The sequence below is a fragment of the Mus pahari genome, chromosome 20, assembly GCF_900095145.1.
Source record: "Mus pahari chromosome 20, PAHARI_EIJ_v1.1, whole genome shotgun sequence".
In the NCBI taxonomy this organism is placed as follows: Eukaryota; Metazoa; Chordata; class Mammalia; order Rodentia; family Muridae; genus Mus; species Mus pahari.
Genome location: NC_034609.1, coordinates 34153178 through 34169609, shown reverse-complemented (window position 1 = coordinate 34169609; position 16432 = coordinate 34153178). Strand labels below are relative to the sequence as shown.

At 48.7% G+C, this 16432-nt stretch overlaps 1 protein-coding gene across 5 annotated transcripts in view; it reads left to right on the top strand.

The window, feature by feature from the left end:
* Positions 1 to 16432, top strand: part of Il34 (interleukin 34) — a 68198-nt gene that overhangs the window by 2960 nt on the left and 48806 nt on the right. Inside the window, exon 1 of one of the 5 annotated variants that reach the window (XM_029532382.1) lies at positions 15172 to 15292. The exons of the other annotated variants lie outside the window; for them this stretch is intronic. The gene's annotated coding sequence lies outside the window, so the exon portion shown is untranslated. Of the gene's footprint in view, positions 1 to 15171; positions 15293 to 16432 lie in introns of those variants that run through there. 5 annotated transcript variants of the gene reach the window in all.

Sequence of the window (16432 nt, the reverse complement as noted above, 5' to 3'; positions counted from 1 at the left end):
TTTTTTTTTTTTTTTTTTTTTTTTTTAATCCCCTGCCCTTCCTGAGAAAAGCTGGATGTGAGGGTCAAACCTCCTTTGGTGACCCGCAGGCTCAGGCCTCCTCCCCCCCTTCAAATTAGCAAAGCCATCCTTCATTTCTGTCTTAGTCACTTTTCCATTGCTGCGGGTAAGACACCGTGACCAAAGCAATTTAGAAATGAGTTCAACTGGGCTTGCATTTCTGGGGTATTAAAATTTATAATGGCAGAACAAAAGGTTGATGATGGATGGCCTGAACAGCAGCTGAGAGCTCACATCTGGATCTTCAAGGCAGGAGACGGGCAGCACACTAAGTACAAATAGCAGAGCCCGCCCCTAGTGACATACTTCCTTTGCTTAGACCACACCTCTTAATCCTTCCTAATATTCCCACGAACTGGGATCAAGTACTCAAATGCCCAAAACTTACGGTGGACAGACGTTTCATTCAAACCCTCAAACCCCCTCAGCCACCTACCACAGCACAGGCCTAAGAGGTCCAGAAGGAGCAGAGAGACACCCCAGGAAGCCTGCAGGTGCCTCTCCTGGTCCCCACTCCACAGCTGCTGTGATGGATTGCAGGGCGAACAGGCGAACCTCAGCTAAGCTGGATGGATCCCGGTATACTTTGCACCTCTGGCTGGGTCTGGCAGGCCATGGGCTTTTACTACATACACCTCAGGTACCTTTCCTGTGACATGGAAATGTGAAGACCTGTGCAGAATTGGCATGAACCACCACAAGTAAACATCTGCCTTTGTCCAAGCTTCGGGGAAGGTACCAGAGCAGACATCAGAGACAGGCAGAAAGATGTGGTTCAGCTGGGCAGTGGTGGCGCACGCCTTTAATCCCAGCACGTGGGAGGCAGAGGCAGGCAGATTTCTGAGTTCGAGGTTCATTTTCTCAGTCCAAAAACTTATAAGGGAGACTGGTCATAGCATTGAGAACCCATGGTGGGGAGGGGGATCTTCTATACGTGTGTAGCGTGTATATAGAAAGTGGGGCCGGGCATGGTGGTGCTCGCCTTTAATCCCAGCATTCAGGAGGCAGAGGCAAGCAGATTTCTGAGTTCGAGGCCAGCCTGGTCTACAAAGTGAGTTCCAGGACAGCCAAGGCTACACTGAGAAACCCTGTCTCGAAAAACCAAAAAAAAAAAAAAAAAAAAAAAAGTGGGGCTGGTGAGATGGCTCAGTGGGTAAGAGCATCCGACTGCTCTTCCAAGGGTCGGGAGTTCAAATCCCAGCAACCACATGGTGGCTCACAACCACCCATAACCAGATCTTACTCCCTCTTCTGGAGTGTCTGAAGACAGCTACAGTGTACTTACATATAATAAATAAATCTTAAAAAAAAAAAAAAAAAAAGTGGGGACAGTGACCCTGTCCTCTCTCTGGGTCTTAGGAGAGCTCTGTTGAAGACTGCAAGAAGCTCACTAGGCAGAGACTGGGAGGAAGGAACAGGAACAGCAGTGACTAACAGAGTGGGGTTAGGATGGTTCTGTTGGCTTCCAAACTGGACAAGGGAAAGGGGCATGAGATGGGTCAGTCAGTGGGAGCTGGGCTGAGGAACATGGGAGAAGTGAAAATTGCAACTTGACTTCAGTGGGTGGCATTTAAGGAGGCACTAAGGTCCTGTGCTGACAGCTTCCGGGGCTGGGATAGGATTGGGGGCCTGGAATGGGTCCAGCCTTCTACCCTGTCTCAGGGGCTTTGGTGCAAAGCTGCAGAGAGTGGGAGCCCTCAGGAAACGCCTAGCACAAGGAAGCCTGGCCTGAGACATAAATTGCGGGACTCTGAGGGGTCTGGTCCTAGTCCCTCAGCCAGAGCACGTGATTCTCTTTAGATGACAGCCTGAGACAAGGAGGGATCTTACAGCTCTTTGGGAAGTCTGTAGAAGATCTCTAGAAGCCACAGATGCTGCAGTCTCTATTCTAAACCCCTGCCCCCGAGACTTCACTGTCCTGGGGCTTCCTGTCTTGGCTTTGGGAGGAAAAGGCATGTCTGAAAGTGCAGTCTGGAACCTTAAATCTGGAAGAGACTCTGGAAATCTGAGAACTCTGGCCCCAGGCCTGGAACAATCCAGAAGGGATTCTGTGTACTCGTGTTATGTGTGCCTGTGTGAGAGAGAACCTTGCCCCTCAGCTATTGAGCATCTCTTGGGACCCGAACTATATTTGGCCTGGGAATCTCTTATGCTTCCAGGATTGCTCTAGATGTTTGGCAGGCCAGAAGGAGCTGCTGCCTCTGCCTGGAGAATCAGCCAGGCTGCCCCTGGGACCTTCTCCAGGACAGGGATTGTACGTGGGTTGGGACATGGCTTTAATTAGGAAGGTTCTGGTGATGAGTCTGAAAAGTCAGACAGATAGGGACTTCCTGACAGCGACAGAGGAAGATCACCCCCCCTTCCTCCCTCCATTTTAAACCTTTTTTCTTTCTTTCTTTCTTTCTTTCTTTCTTTCTTTCTTTCTTTCTTTCTTTCTTTCTTTCTTTCTTTCTTTGAGTTATTTTTATTTGCTGTTTATATGAGTCACTGTAGCTGTCTTCAGACACACCAGAAGAGGGCATCAGATCCCATTACAGAAGGTTGTGAGCCACCATGTGGTTGCTGGGAATTGAACTCAGGAAGAGCAGTCAGTGCCCTTAACCACTGAGCCATCTCTCCAGCCCCCACTTTAAACCTTTCTATAGGGTATCTGCCCGTCAGCTTTCACAGCCCAAGAAAGAGCTAACTGTGACCCAAGATTCCACAACCAGGACCCAGTCTCTTGTCTGGCCTGGTCACTTAGGTGTCCTCTAAATCTTCCCCTGCCCCCAGCTCATCAACCCTGCTTCATCCTCGATAGCCAGCATGCTCCTCCTGCTTAACCGCTGAGCCATCTCTCCAGCCCCAGCACGCTCCCCTTAACCGCTGAGCCATCTCTCCAGTCCTGCTTTCAGTTCTTTTGCTGGGCCATATGCTAATAATTTTCTTTCCTTTTCTTTNTGCTTGTGGACGTTGTACATCGTGGTGCGCACTAGGCTCCGCACCACGATGTACAACGTCCACAAGCAGTCCATACTTTTTTTTTTCTATTTTCTTTCCTTTTCTTTTTTTTTTTTTTTTTCTTTTTTTTTTTTTTTTTTTTTTTTTTTTTTTTTTTTTTTTTTTTTTTGGCACCACTGCTTGTGGGTCCCATGTCTCCACATCCTTATTGAAGTTTATTTTTCTGGCAGTCACTGTTGATAATAGCCACCCTGATGGAAGTATGGTGCCTCTGGGAGGCATTTACTTATTTATGTTTCTGTGGTGACTAATGAATGACCTTTTTGTATGCACGTTGTCTATTTCTGCATGATCTTTGGCAAACTATCCATGTTCTAATTAAAACTGTTACCATGTTCAAATTAAGTTGTTATAGGAAGGGATTTTTTTTTCCAAGACAGCATTTAGCTTTGGCTGTCCCACAACTTAATCTGTAGATCTGACTGCCTCTGCCTCCCAAGTGCTGGGATTCAAGGTGTGCACAGTGACTGCCCTGGTGGAAGGAATTCCTTATAAATTTGGGATATTAAGATATTAACCTGGGGGCTGGAGAAATGACTCAGCGATTAAGAGCACTGACTACTCTTCGGGAGGTCCTGAGTTCAAATCCCAGCAACCACATGGTGACTCACAACCATCTGTAATGAGATCTGATACCCTCTTCTGGAGTGTCTGAAGACAGCTACAGTGTACTTACATATAATAAATAAATAAATCTTTAAAGAAAAAAAAAAGATATTGAACTCTTGGGGTTAGAGAGGTGGCTCAGAGGTTAAGAGCACTGTCTGTTCTTCCAGAGGTCCTGAGTTCAATTCCCAGCCACCACATGGTGGCTCACAACCATCTATAATGAGATCTGGTACCCTCTTCTGGCCTGCAGGCATACATTCAGGCAGAACACTGTATACATAATAACTCTTTAAAATAAATAAATCTTTAGCCTGGCAGTGGTGGCACATGCCTTTAATCCCAGCACTTGGGAGGCAGAGGCAGGAGGATTTCTGAGTTCAAGGCCAGCCTAGTCTGCGAAGTGAGGTCCAGAACAGCCGAGGCTACACAGAGAAACCCTGTCTCGAAAAACAAACCAAAACCAAAACAAACAAACAAACAAAAAGTTATTAACCTCTTATCAGCTAGGTTCAGATGTGTTTTCTTTACTCTGTAAATTGTTCTTTCACTCTGTCAGTTATGTCCAGTGTGCATAAACCTACACACACACACAGACACACCACATCTTTATGCACTCTTTAATTTTTAAATTATTCTTATTTATTTATCCATGTCTCTTGGTTGACATAAGTTAATTCCATGTCAGTTGCTGCCCAAACTTTAAATTTGGATGTAGTTCACTTGGCCAGCTTTGCTTTTGCTTCCTGCATTGACTCTGTCTGTGTGTGTATGTGTGTATATGTGTGTGTGTGTGTGTGTGTGTGTGTGTGTGTGTGCGTGTGTGTGTGTGTGTATTGCCGCAAACCCCGAACTCTGACTGACAGAGACGAGGAAAAAAACGACTCAAACGCCAAGGAAGGTTTCTCCAACTTCTTTCTCAAACAGCTTTCTCAAACAGCTTTTTCAAAACAGCTCTCTCAAACCGCATTCTCAAACAGCATTCTCCCTTCCTCCCCCAGGGCACATCCTGTTTTTGTTTTTCATCAGTCCTCTGACCTAATCCCTCCCCCCTCTCCTGGATCCAATCAGAGTTCAGCCAGGGCACGCGGTGATAGGCCAGTGACTCATCAGGCGGACAGCACAGTATTGTTCAAGTACACAGGCTCAGGTTCTTAGTAAACAGGGATCACGGGGCTTGGTCACACCTGCTTCCCATGTCTCCCCCTTTTTGTTTAATTAAAATGGCTCTGGGATCACATCTGTCTTAGGTTGCCCTCAACCATGTCACATCCTTACCCGTCATTGGTATGGTGAACTCATTTTCACCACCCTGTCTTAGGTTGGTATTCACATGTGAGGGTCTTACCCATCATGGATTATGATCCATCACATTGAGCCAAACATGGGGCGAATTACCTAACTCTCTAGCTGCCACAGCTTGAGTCAGCAGTTGTTGATCAGCCTGCGCCCGCCAGCGCATGCATACCATCCGCCACAGCATACCAACACATAGAGCACACAGCAAAAATCCCCAGAAGGCCATCCCTCCCCAATCCTTGAGGAAGCTGAAAACCCCCTGGATCATCTCCAACCACTGCTGAGTGGTGGCAATCTACACACGGATGTTATTCACTGCAACAATGGATGCCCATAATTCTTTCATCTTGCTATCGAAATCACAACTCCGATTTCCTAATAGCAGGGATACACATGACACAAAGACTAATTGCTCCAGAATATCTATCTGCCTTTGGAGCAAATCCACTCTCTGATTTCTCCACTGTCAGATGATTCATCTGAATTTCCCTCCTCACTCTCTTATTCTTTAGCCTCTCTTCTCCTCTGCTGGCTTCTCGTTTGCCTTTTTCTGCTTCTGCTGCATGAGCCTTTACAACACCGTGGACATAATTTTGGACATCTCATGGGAGCTGCAGTAGTTGGCTGTGGGCAATTGGGACAATCTCTTAAAATGCCCAGCCTGTCCACAGGAAAACTTTTCTAACTTGGCAGCATACTTTCCACTTTTGTCCACCAGGCAAGATTTAACTAAACTCCAAATTGCTAACAGCTGCACCAACACCGCTCTTACTTTCATATTTGAAGCAATCTCCTCCTGCTTTCTTCACTTTTAATTTTGTCCCTATACCGGGATCCTAACTTTGTCCCATAACCCGGGAGCTTAATTTCATCCCTATACTGGGATTCTAACTTCGTTTCATAATGCAGGAGCTTAATTTCGTCCTTATACTGGGAGCCTAACTTGGTCCCGTAACCCCGGGAGCATAACTTTTCCCTATACTGGGAGTTTAACTTAGTCCCATAATCCCGGGAGCTTAACTTGTCCCTATACTGGGAGCTTAACTCTGTCCTTCCTCCAGGGAGCCTCTTCCTAGCGCTAGATTAATTCTTTCTTACCACGAAACTCCCCCATAGCTCCTTTTTCTCAAATAGCTTTCTCAAACAGCCTTCTCCCTTCCTCCCCCCGGGGCACATTCTGTTTTTGTTTTTCATCAGTCCTCTGACCTAATCCCTCCCCCCTCTCCTGGATCCAATCAGAGTTCAGCCAGGGCACACGGTGATAGGCCAGTGACTCATCAGGTGGACAGCACAGGATCGTTCAAGTACACAGGCTCAGGTTCTTAGTAAACAGGGATCACGGGGCTTGGTCACACCTGCTTCCCACAGTGTGTGTGTAGAGTTCTGCCTGTATGCAAGACTTTGCACCATGTTCATGCAATCACCATGGATGCCCTCTTTTAGGGCATCTGATTCCCTGGGACTAGAGTTATATAAGTCACCATGTCAGTGCTGGGAACCAAACCCGGGTCCTCTAGAAGAACAGGCAGTCCTCTTAACCACTGGGCCATCTCCCTGGTTCTTGCTGTCTGCATTTTTCCGTATCCTGAGAAATAACCACGAAGGCCAGAGTCAGGAAACCTTTTCTTCCGTTTTTCTCCTAGGAGTCGAAAGTTTCCAATCTTATATTCCTTAAGCCTCTTGTTGGCTTTACTGCTTCTTAGTATATAAGATTATGAGAGATTAGGGGATGGCACGCTGGCTCAGCAGGCAAAGGAGCTTTCTTCCAGGCCTAATGATCTGAGTTCAGTCCCCAGGAACCACAGGTTAGCAGGAGAGAAAAACTCCCGCAAAATGTCCTTCCACCCCCTCACCCCCCAACACACACACTAAATAAATGTAATGATTTTAAAAGCGCTCATTCAGAGATACATAAGAAGAACCATTTGTCTTCAGTTCCAAATGAGCAACCTCGCTGGCCTGGCATCCACCTCCCCCTGGCCCCAGGTTCCTGAGTTCTAAAATTACAAGCCTGTATAACTTTCTTGGCAGGCCACACTTCATCACCTCTTACACACACTATACATGAATTGTCAGCAGGGACTTAAAATGTGGTTTCTCGTGCTGAAGGCCTGTGGTGGAGGGCACCCCCCCACACACATGTTAGCTTTTTCTCCCAGGCTCTACAAGGACTCATAGCAGCTTTCTTCAGTACAGACAAAGACAGAAGCGAGAGAGCAAGGGTCTATGGGCAGATGAAACAAACGCATAGGTATATGTATGTATATGCATATACATATACCGTATCATTCAACTTGAAGAAGAAAACCCTGCCACATGCTTGCTAGTGGATAATTAGGCTAAAGGATCTCTCGGGAGGATGCTTGCTACTGCTATGATTAGGCAGCCACGCTTGGAGTAGTGAAAGTTCCCATGTATAGGGACACAGGATCACTTGGCCACAAACCTTCCTACAGTTCATCTCTTTCGGCACCTGACAGTATGTCATGGAGATGCCTGTAAATACAGATCTCTGTCATCTTTTCAGGTGGATGAATTTAGAATACTCCAGCCCACCACTGTTCTGAACAGTGCTGTGGCACATATCTATGACTTGGGCTTTATTTTCCCCAAATAAGTATTATTTCATCTTTAAGATGATGACTTTCGGGACTTGGGGACCATATGTGTTCCCCTTCACAGGAGTCACCTAGACAACTGATTCCTTAATCTCAAGCCTCTGCCAGTCTTCAGTGGGGAGAGGCAAGTGACAAGGGACAACCACGAAACACGTGTGAGCTAGCATTGTGGGGTAAGGGCATCGAGGGCGAAGGCAGCTGTGGTGGGCAGGGTTTGGTGGCTGGGCTTGGTCAATACTCATGGCTCCTTGCAAAACTCCAGGCAGGTGGGAAGTGAGAAGACTGGGATAAGGGAGGCTGTCTCAATGACTTCATTAGAGTCTAGAACCTTTGTGGCACCTGGTCTCTCTTACCACACGGTAATCCAGGAGTCACCTGGCAGATCCTGGCCCATCAGATAACTAAGCCAGCCCCGAGGCCAAACTCCTACCTGCCCAAGTAGGCCTGGCCTCAAGTCTTAGTTTCAGGGTTGTTTTGGTCAGGGAAATCTGAGGGCTGGAGTCAGTCTTACAGTTCCACCAGCTCTTCTCTACTCTGGCAGGCTCTGAATGGTGGGGCCTCCCAGGGAACGCTGACCAGTTGGGGAGTGAGGAGGAGACAGAAAACCAGACAGCTGCAAACAGCCTTGGGTTTGAATCCTAGTCATTCCTCCTGCTGTCCTCAACACTGGTACCATGGAGCCATAAACTGGAATGAAAATGGCATCTCTACACACTACATTGTGGCTATGAAGATGGCTATGGAAAGAGAGAGACAGAGAGACAGAGGAGAGAAACAGAGAGACAGAGAGACAGACAGACGCGCGCGCACACACACACACACACACAGAGACAGACAGAGAGAGAGAGAGAGAGAGAGAGAGAGAGAGAGAGAGAACAATATGGAGAAAGAGAGCAATATGGAGAGAGAGAGAAAAATATGGAGAGAAAGAGAGAGAGACAGAGAGAGACAGAGAGAGACAGAGAGAGACAGAGAGAGATTGGAAGTTTGTGCACTGTTGGTGCAAGGGCACACTGACCATTCCATAAATGAAGGAAGAATTACCATCTCCAGCTATTCCACATCTGGATATATGCTGAAAAGAATTATAAACAGGGTTCCCAAGAGGTATGTATACACCCATGTTCATAGCATGTTCACATTCTTATTAGCCAAGAGGTAAGAAGCAGCCTACAGAGGAATGGAGAAATCATATGGAACATATCTGTACACAGAGATACTATTCAGCCTGAAAAAGCAAGGAAAGGGGTCAGGTGGTGGTGGTGCACACCTTGAATCTTAGCACGCAGGAGGCAGAAGGAAGAGTGTCACTGCGTGTCTGAGGCCAGCCTGGCCTACAGAGCAAGTGCCAAGATAGCACAACAGAGAGAAACCCTGTCTTGAAAAATGAAGAAGGAGGAGGAGGAGGAGGAGGAGGAGGAGGAGGAGGAGGAGGAAGAGGAAGAAGAGGAGGAAGAAGAAGGAACAATTCACTGAGTGAAATAAGCCAAACAAAAGGATAAAAGCTGTATGATCCAGCTGGGCGTGGTGGCGCACACCTTTCATCCCAGCACTCGGGAGGCAGAAGCAGGCAGATTTCTGAGTTCGAGGCCAGCCTGGTCTATGGAGTGAGTTCCAGGACAGCCAGGGCTACTCAGAGAAACCCTGTCTCAAAAAAAAACAAAACAAAACAAAACAAAAAAAACAAAAAAAAACCAAAAAAAAAACCCCAAAAACAAACAAACAAACAAAACCCCAAAAAACAAAAACAAAAAACTGTATGATCCACAGGGCTAGAGAACCAGAAAGAGTGGAAGCAGCATTTCAGTTGTGGCGACAGGTGGGGACAGGAGTGTCACAGCAACATGAATGTTCAATGCTGCTGAACTGTGCACTGAAAAATGATTAAAATGAGAAGCTGAGGGTTACCTGTAATGCTCTTCTCCCTGCCTCCAGCTGCCAAGTGTGGCCTCATCCAGGCCACCATGCTAGTTTACACAGTGCTGGCATTAACCCTGGGGCTTTGTGCTTGTTAGCCAAGCGCTCTACAGACCAAGTCACATCTCCACAATTTTACAACAACAACAACAATAAAATTCTCACAGGAGTTCTATGGGAACTGAGTGGAGCAATACACGTGAACACTTGTGCCTGGTCTGTGGAAACCAAGCTTCCTGCCTCAAGCGGTACTGCAGACTCTGGCACTGATGAGCTGCCCAGTCTCCAGGAGCTGCTCAGATTTGGGTGGGGGAGACTGGGGCTTTTGAGAGGCTTCCTGGAGGAACAACTGGGGCTCTGTTTCGGAGGATTCCTACTGTTTGTGAATGAGTGGATTCCACACATTGGAAAGTCCCTGGCGAGAAAACCAAAGGGCAGTTAGCAGGGTGGAGAACTTGAGGACTAAACTGTATGTGGAACGGGCCACCTCATGGACTGGAGAGCTCTCTCCCAGTGGAAACAAGTGAGGAGGGACAGGGGAGCTGCAGAGGACAACTCCCAGGTGGCTTGAGGACAAAGCCAGTTTGTTCCTGAGGCTCTGTTCCCTTCTGATGTGATCAGTCCAGGCCAAGGATATATGCAGCAAGTGTGGGCATAGCAGGTGCAGGGAGCTGCCGCAGATGTTGACCTCTGCCTTACACAACAGCTGCTAACAGTGTACCTTGGGCTATGCCCAGCACTAACATAAACAGACCGAATCTCAAATCCTTGCCTCAACTGTGCCGCTGGTACTATACCTTCTGAGAACCAGGCCTTGGGTAAGTTGTTGCCCGAGGCAGCCAGAAGCTGGTATATGGGATTCGAACTCACGCATGATGGCCAGAGCTCTTGCGTCCCTTGTCCATCCTGGCCTCAAGCTGGCTGCACCAGCCCTTTGGCAACCAGTTCAGGTCCCGATGCTCTCTCTGTTAGGCACAGAGCCGGCTGCTACAGTTCATCCCCATCCCAGACCAGACAGTCAGCACTGCCCTATTCCAGCCTGGCTGACAGTCACACCAGCGAGGCTCACCCTGCTTAGTGTTTCAGGAGCTGAGGGCAACCATATCCTTGACCAGGATCTGCCTTATCCCATTAAATGGATGTAGTTCAGTTGGTAGCACGCTTGCTCAGCACGCAATGAAACCACAAGGTTAGAGCTCCAGCACTGGAGGAAACTGGGCATAATAGTGCATGCCTATAGTCCCAACACTTGATCAAAGAAGTTCCAGGTCTTGGCTATGTGGTGAGTTCGAGGCAGGGCTGAGCTACAAGAGACTCTGTCTCAAAGCCAAAAAAAAAAAAAAAAAAAAAATGAGTGGGGGACCCTTCTGAATAACTTTCTTCCAGGGTTCAAAGGGCCCTGTGCCGTAGTAGTGTTGAGTTCAGTTCATCTTGTAACTATGCATTTGCAACCCAGCTCTCTGGATGCCAAGACTAGAATTGGCTTAGCACCGTTTTAGCATCTGCTGGACGGACAAATGTGGTCCTAGTGGCCGTGACTCAGTGGCCTCCTCTGACTCAGCTCTCTGATGGGATGGTTGCAATGACCACAGCTGCAATGGAGGAGGTCCGGGGGACAGGGGGGAGGGAAGGCAGTCTCAAGTCTCAGAGGAACATCTCCATGCTCCTGTGCCAGGCGGGGAGCAAGGCCTCCGACAGACACCAGCTCAGGAGTCAGGAAGCCCATCAGGTAAAGTTCGGACAGCGGCTGAGGAAACTGGTCTGACGATCTGTGCTGGCTGCGGGGGTGGGGGGTGGGGGGGTGGGGTGGGTCTAAGGGAAGTAAAATGGGGTCCTCCCACTGACTGCGGAATTGCTGACATACAGGCCTCCCCTTCCATCCTTCCTGTGGCCTCCTCACTACCTTGGGTGGGGCAGTGGGAGGGATTCTGTATGATGGATGGAGAAGCTACTTAGGGGTTCCCCCAAAGTCTCACAGAAGGAAGAAGGCGGCACCCCTGTCTCCCCGGGCTCCTTTCCTCTGCCTGCACTGGGTGACTTGCTCTGTAGTGTTCCAGATAGCTTTCCTGGAAGAGCTGTCCTAGGCCCCAGTGATTGATGAGTCTTAGTCTGTAGACCAGCTGGACCAGCTGAGGCTGGACAGGAGCCAGGTGCTTTCCTTATCTCCCTATAGGCGGGAAAGTGGCTTTCATGAATGGAGACTCTGCGGCTTGGTCTTGCCCACTGCCTCGCTCCCTTTTGCAGGGTGATGAGAGAAAGGCACTTCTTTCTCTTTCCATGGAAGTGTTACAGGCGCACCACCATTGCTTGCCGGCACACAACAGTGTCAGAGTTCTGAACTCTTGACCCAGCCCTGTGAGGAATGGCTGGCTGGAGGAAGGGGGGTGGTGGGAGGAGGAGAAGGAGAGAGGAGGAGACCGAGTCAGGTGTCACAGGTACGTGAGCACTTGAACCTTGCCCATCTGCCCGAAAAACCCATGAAATTTCTGGAAAATTTAATGTTTAAACTAACACTTAATGGTTTGTTTAAAAATTAATCAAGGCTGGGTATGTGCTCCATGGTAGTAACACTTGCCTAGTGTGCAGAAAAGTCCTGGCGCACTCCCCAGCGCCACAAAAGTAAGATAGAATAAATCATGGATGTGGTGACACATACCTATAGTCCCAGCATTTGGGGAACAGGGGCAGGAGGATCAGGAGTTCAAGGTCGGCCTGAGCATACCTAGGAAATGGGAGGTCAGCCAATGTGTACTTGTACACATATATTTGTAAACATAAATTTGTCTACAAAACAAATATATGTACGGATACATATATTTGGTTCATTTGGTTTGCTTTATATGCACAGCTTTAGATTTGTAGCATTGAGTATATTTGAGATGGATTTGCTCTCCCCTAGGACTAGGGGCTCTGAGTCATCTCCTTGGATGGCTGTTGTATTAATTTTCACAGCCAGGGGATCCTATTCTGATATGGTCAAGCTCAAACACACAGAATCTGTGTTCAGACTCTGAACCTGCAGGATACCCAGGTCCCTCACCAGCACCAGATCAATCCAGCTGCCCTCTGCTGCTGCCTACCGTCTGTCTGTCCTTCCCTCTCTCCTCTTCCTTCCTTCCTCCCCCCTTTCCTTTTTTCTTGGGCTCTTTAGCTACATCAGGAGACTGAGTTGGGAGAATGTGACCTTTTCCTTTTGCCTCCAGACTCTCCCTCTCCTGCGGCGTTGGCAGCTGGAGTTCTGCAGCCGCATCTCCTCTACAAAGTGAGTTCCAGGACAGCCAGGGCTATACAGAGAAACCCTGTCTCGAAAAACCAAAAAAAAAAAAAAAGTTTACTGGTTCCCCACTTGCCTGTTGCAGGATTCCAGTTCCAGGGATCTGACACTGTCTTCTGGCCTTTGCTGGCACCAGGCACATGCATAGTACACAGACACATGCAGGCAAAACATCCAACCACCCCAAACAAACAAACAAACAAAACAAACCCTAAAAGCAAACAAATGTAATAAAATATTTTTAAAGGATATTATTATTGTATTATAATTGAGAACAGTGGCCCCGTGCCAATAACCTCCAGCACTCAGGAGACAGAGGCAGGAGGATGCCGAGATGGAAACCAGGTTGGACAGAGAGTTCCAGGCCGGCTTGGGCTACATAATAAACTCACTTTGTAGACCAGGCTGGCCTCGAACTCAGAAATCCACCTGCCTCTGCCTCCCAAGTGCTGGGATGAAAGGTGTGCGCCACCATGTCCAGCTTGGTTTTATTTTTTTCTTTTTGGGGGAAAGATTTATTTATTTAGTCTATGTATATGAGTATACTGTAGCTGTAGATGGTTGTGAGCCATCATGTAGCTGCTGCTGGGAATTAAATTCAGGACCTCTGCTCGCTCCAGCCCAGCTTGCTTCAGCCCAAAGATTTATTTATTGTTATATGTAAGTACACTGTAGCTGTCTTCAGACACAGCAGAAGAGGGTATTGGATCTCATTATGGATGGTTGTGAGCCACCATGTGGTTGCTGGGATTTGAACTCAGGACCTTTGGAAGAGCAGTTGGTGCCCTTAACCGCTGAGCCATCTCTCCAGCCCCTACATAATTAAAAAAAAAAAAAAAAAACAACAGCAAAGAGTAAGATCATTTTTTTGCAGTGATACCACAGGCAAGTCCAGGCCTCGCTTCACCCTTGTTAGTTTGGAACACGAGGGACAGCAACACACAAAAGCAATTCAAACATAAGAGCGTGGGCCAATGAAAACAACTCTCCCGGGTCGCCTGCCGGAACTTAAATTGTTCCCATCTCCTTGGATGGCTGTTGTATTAATTTTCACACATATAAATGTACACAGTGTACTCCTGGGTCCCTGGCCCAGGAATTCTGCTTCCTGATAGGAAACAGTCCCCTACAAAGCTGCCTGTCCGGACGGACCATCACTGCGGCATAGCTTGTAGAAGATTTAGATTGCAAAGGGGGCCAGCCGGTGAAGTGGCCCGGTGGCCAAAGGTGGATGATCCGCTGCCAAGTCGAAAGATCTGATCACTCCAACCCATACCACAGAGGGAGAAAACCTATGCCTACAGACTGCCCTCTGACCTCCACATACGTGCCAGCGGCAAGCATATGCATGCACGAGTGTCCGCATGGTGCAAATGCAAATAAATAAATAAATACATGTAATGAAAAATTAAATACCAAAAAGAAAAAAAAAAAAAAAAAAGAGGGAAAGATTACAAAAGGCTTACCGCCAACAGCAGGAGGCAGGCTCTGTGTGCTGTGGCAGAGGTGACAGAGGGAGGCTGGCTCCCAGGTGTCCAGATAGACTGAGCCACGCACGAATTGGCATACTCTTAGCTTCCACAGTCTGTCGACACGTTTCCTCTCTTCCTTCCAGTTTTGGAAACAGAGAGACTGGGAACAGAATATCAGCAGGCTCATCCCTCTGACAGCGCCAAAGGAGACGCCTTCTTGGTCAGTGTTTGGCAAACCAGGCTTGTGCTGTGCTCAACCATCCTTATCTCTGGCCTTTTATCCGTGTTTATGTCTTCTCTAGCGAGGACACCACCTATGTGATTTTGATTGTGCCCTCATCTGCCCACATCTTAACTAATGCCACCCATAAAGATTATTTTGATTTATTGATTTTTGGTCACTGTATCAGTCTGATCTGGAGCTCATCTGGAGCCCGGGCTGGCCTCGAATTCGTAACCGTCCCCCTGCCTCAGCCTCTGGATCGCTGGGATAACAAACGGTGGAGGTCAGCTCTGCAAAGACTAGTTGCAAGTCAGGGTCACTTGCTGAGAGGTTCCAGGTTGCATGTCAGGGTGCCTGTCATTCAACCCTTCACACACATGTGCAGGGTGCTTACCCTTGGAGGCAGGGAGGTGCCTCGGGTACGCTGCTGTGGTCACAGGAGGTTCCAGTGGACTGACACAGAGAAGTGAGCACACACGTATGACAGGGCTGTGGCCGGGAACAAAGGGAGGTGACTCCATGCTGTGATCCCTCCTGGGCTCTATAGGACTGGGGCTTGCTGCCTGCAGGCCTTCCCAGGAGGCTGGGAAAGGGACTAAAGCTGGTAGAGTTCATCGTTCCTCGCCACCCCAGCTTCTGCTGAGGGTTAATGAAACCTGCAGATCGTTGACCCTGGGGACAAGTGCTTCTGAAAGTTCTGGAACAGCCCTCCTCCCTCGGCCGAGTTCCACGTTAAGGGTTAAGGAAATCAGTTCGGATAGAACTGGGCCTTTCCTATCTTTGGCCTGCCTTATAGATTCTCAAGAGTGGCCCGTGAAAGGAGGTGAGTTCCCATTTCTTGGCTTTGTGTTGTTGTATTGAGACAGGGTCTCAGGTGGCCCATGCTGCTCTCAAACTGGCTGTGTATTAAAGCTACTGATCTCCTTGCCTCTACCTCCCAAGTGCTAAGATCACTGCCACGCTGATGTGAGCAGTGCTGGGGACGGAGGAACCCACACCTTTGAACATGCTAGGCCAGCACTCCACCAACTGGTTTCTCTGTATCTGTCTGTGAACACCCCCCCCCCCCACCGTGCCTGTTTGGGCTAGTTGAGCTCGCTCTCACTCTCCCCCTTGGCTTCTTGCTCAGACGTCCCAGCGGTGCCAGATGCTGGGCTCAGAATTTTCCATCTCTGTGTGCCAACCCCCTGGGCACACAAGAGAGGCTCTGCTCAAAGACACACCATAAAGTAATAGGTTTTCTCGGTAATAGGTTCAAAGTGACATGGGAACTTCACGAGCAGTTTGACAAGTGTCTGCTAGCAGAAGACGGTGGGGTAGGGTGGGAGGCTGTGTGCGACCTGGGCAGGATGAAGCTGTGGTAAGGGTAGAGTAGAGAATGAGGAGGCCCGAGACTGCCTTCCCATCCTTGCGACTTGGGGTATCAGGGACCACGATTACATCCCCTCGCAGCTGCCCGTGCAGATACAGGAGAGCGGAAGAGCCGCCCCAATCTTCTGCAGCAGGCTCTTTGGCGTTCATTGCTTGACTGACGCTCTGACTTAGGGGCCTGGAATTCGGGGAGGCTCTTGTTCCAGCAAGATCTGGAGAGCCCAAAGAGGTAATCAGTTCCGTGGCTTGCGGGTGTGACAGAGCCCTGGAGAGCGCCAGGCCAGAGGATGGGCAAGGGCGTGTCGTCCCTACAGTATCCACGGAAGAATGAGACAGAAACCCAAAGTCAACAAGTGTAAAGCCAAACCCGTGGCCGGACCCCTGCATGCTGGGGGCAGTGGGGGGGGGGGACACCCGGACAACAGGAAACAAAGCCTCGCTGTTCACCAAGAATTGCATGTCTCCATTGTTCCCCTCCAGGAACATTCCTGAAATGGTGAAAAACTGACCACAGCTCCGTCCAAGTCCTCGGCACATGATCTGCTGTGCTGGGTGACTCAAAAAGAAATGGAGGGGAGGTGGCGGGGGGGGG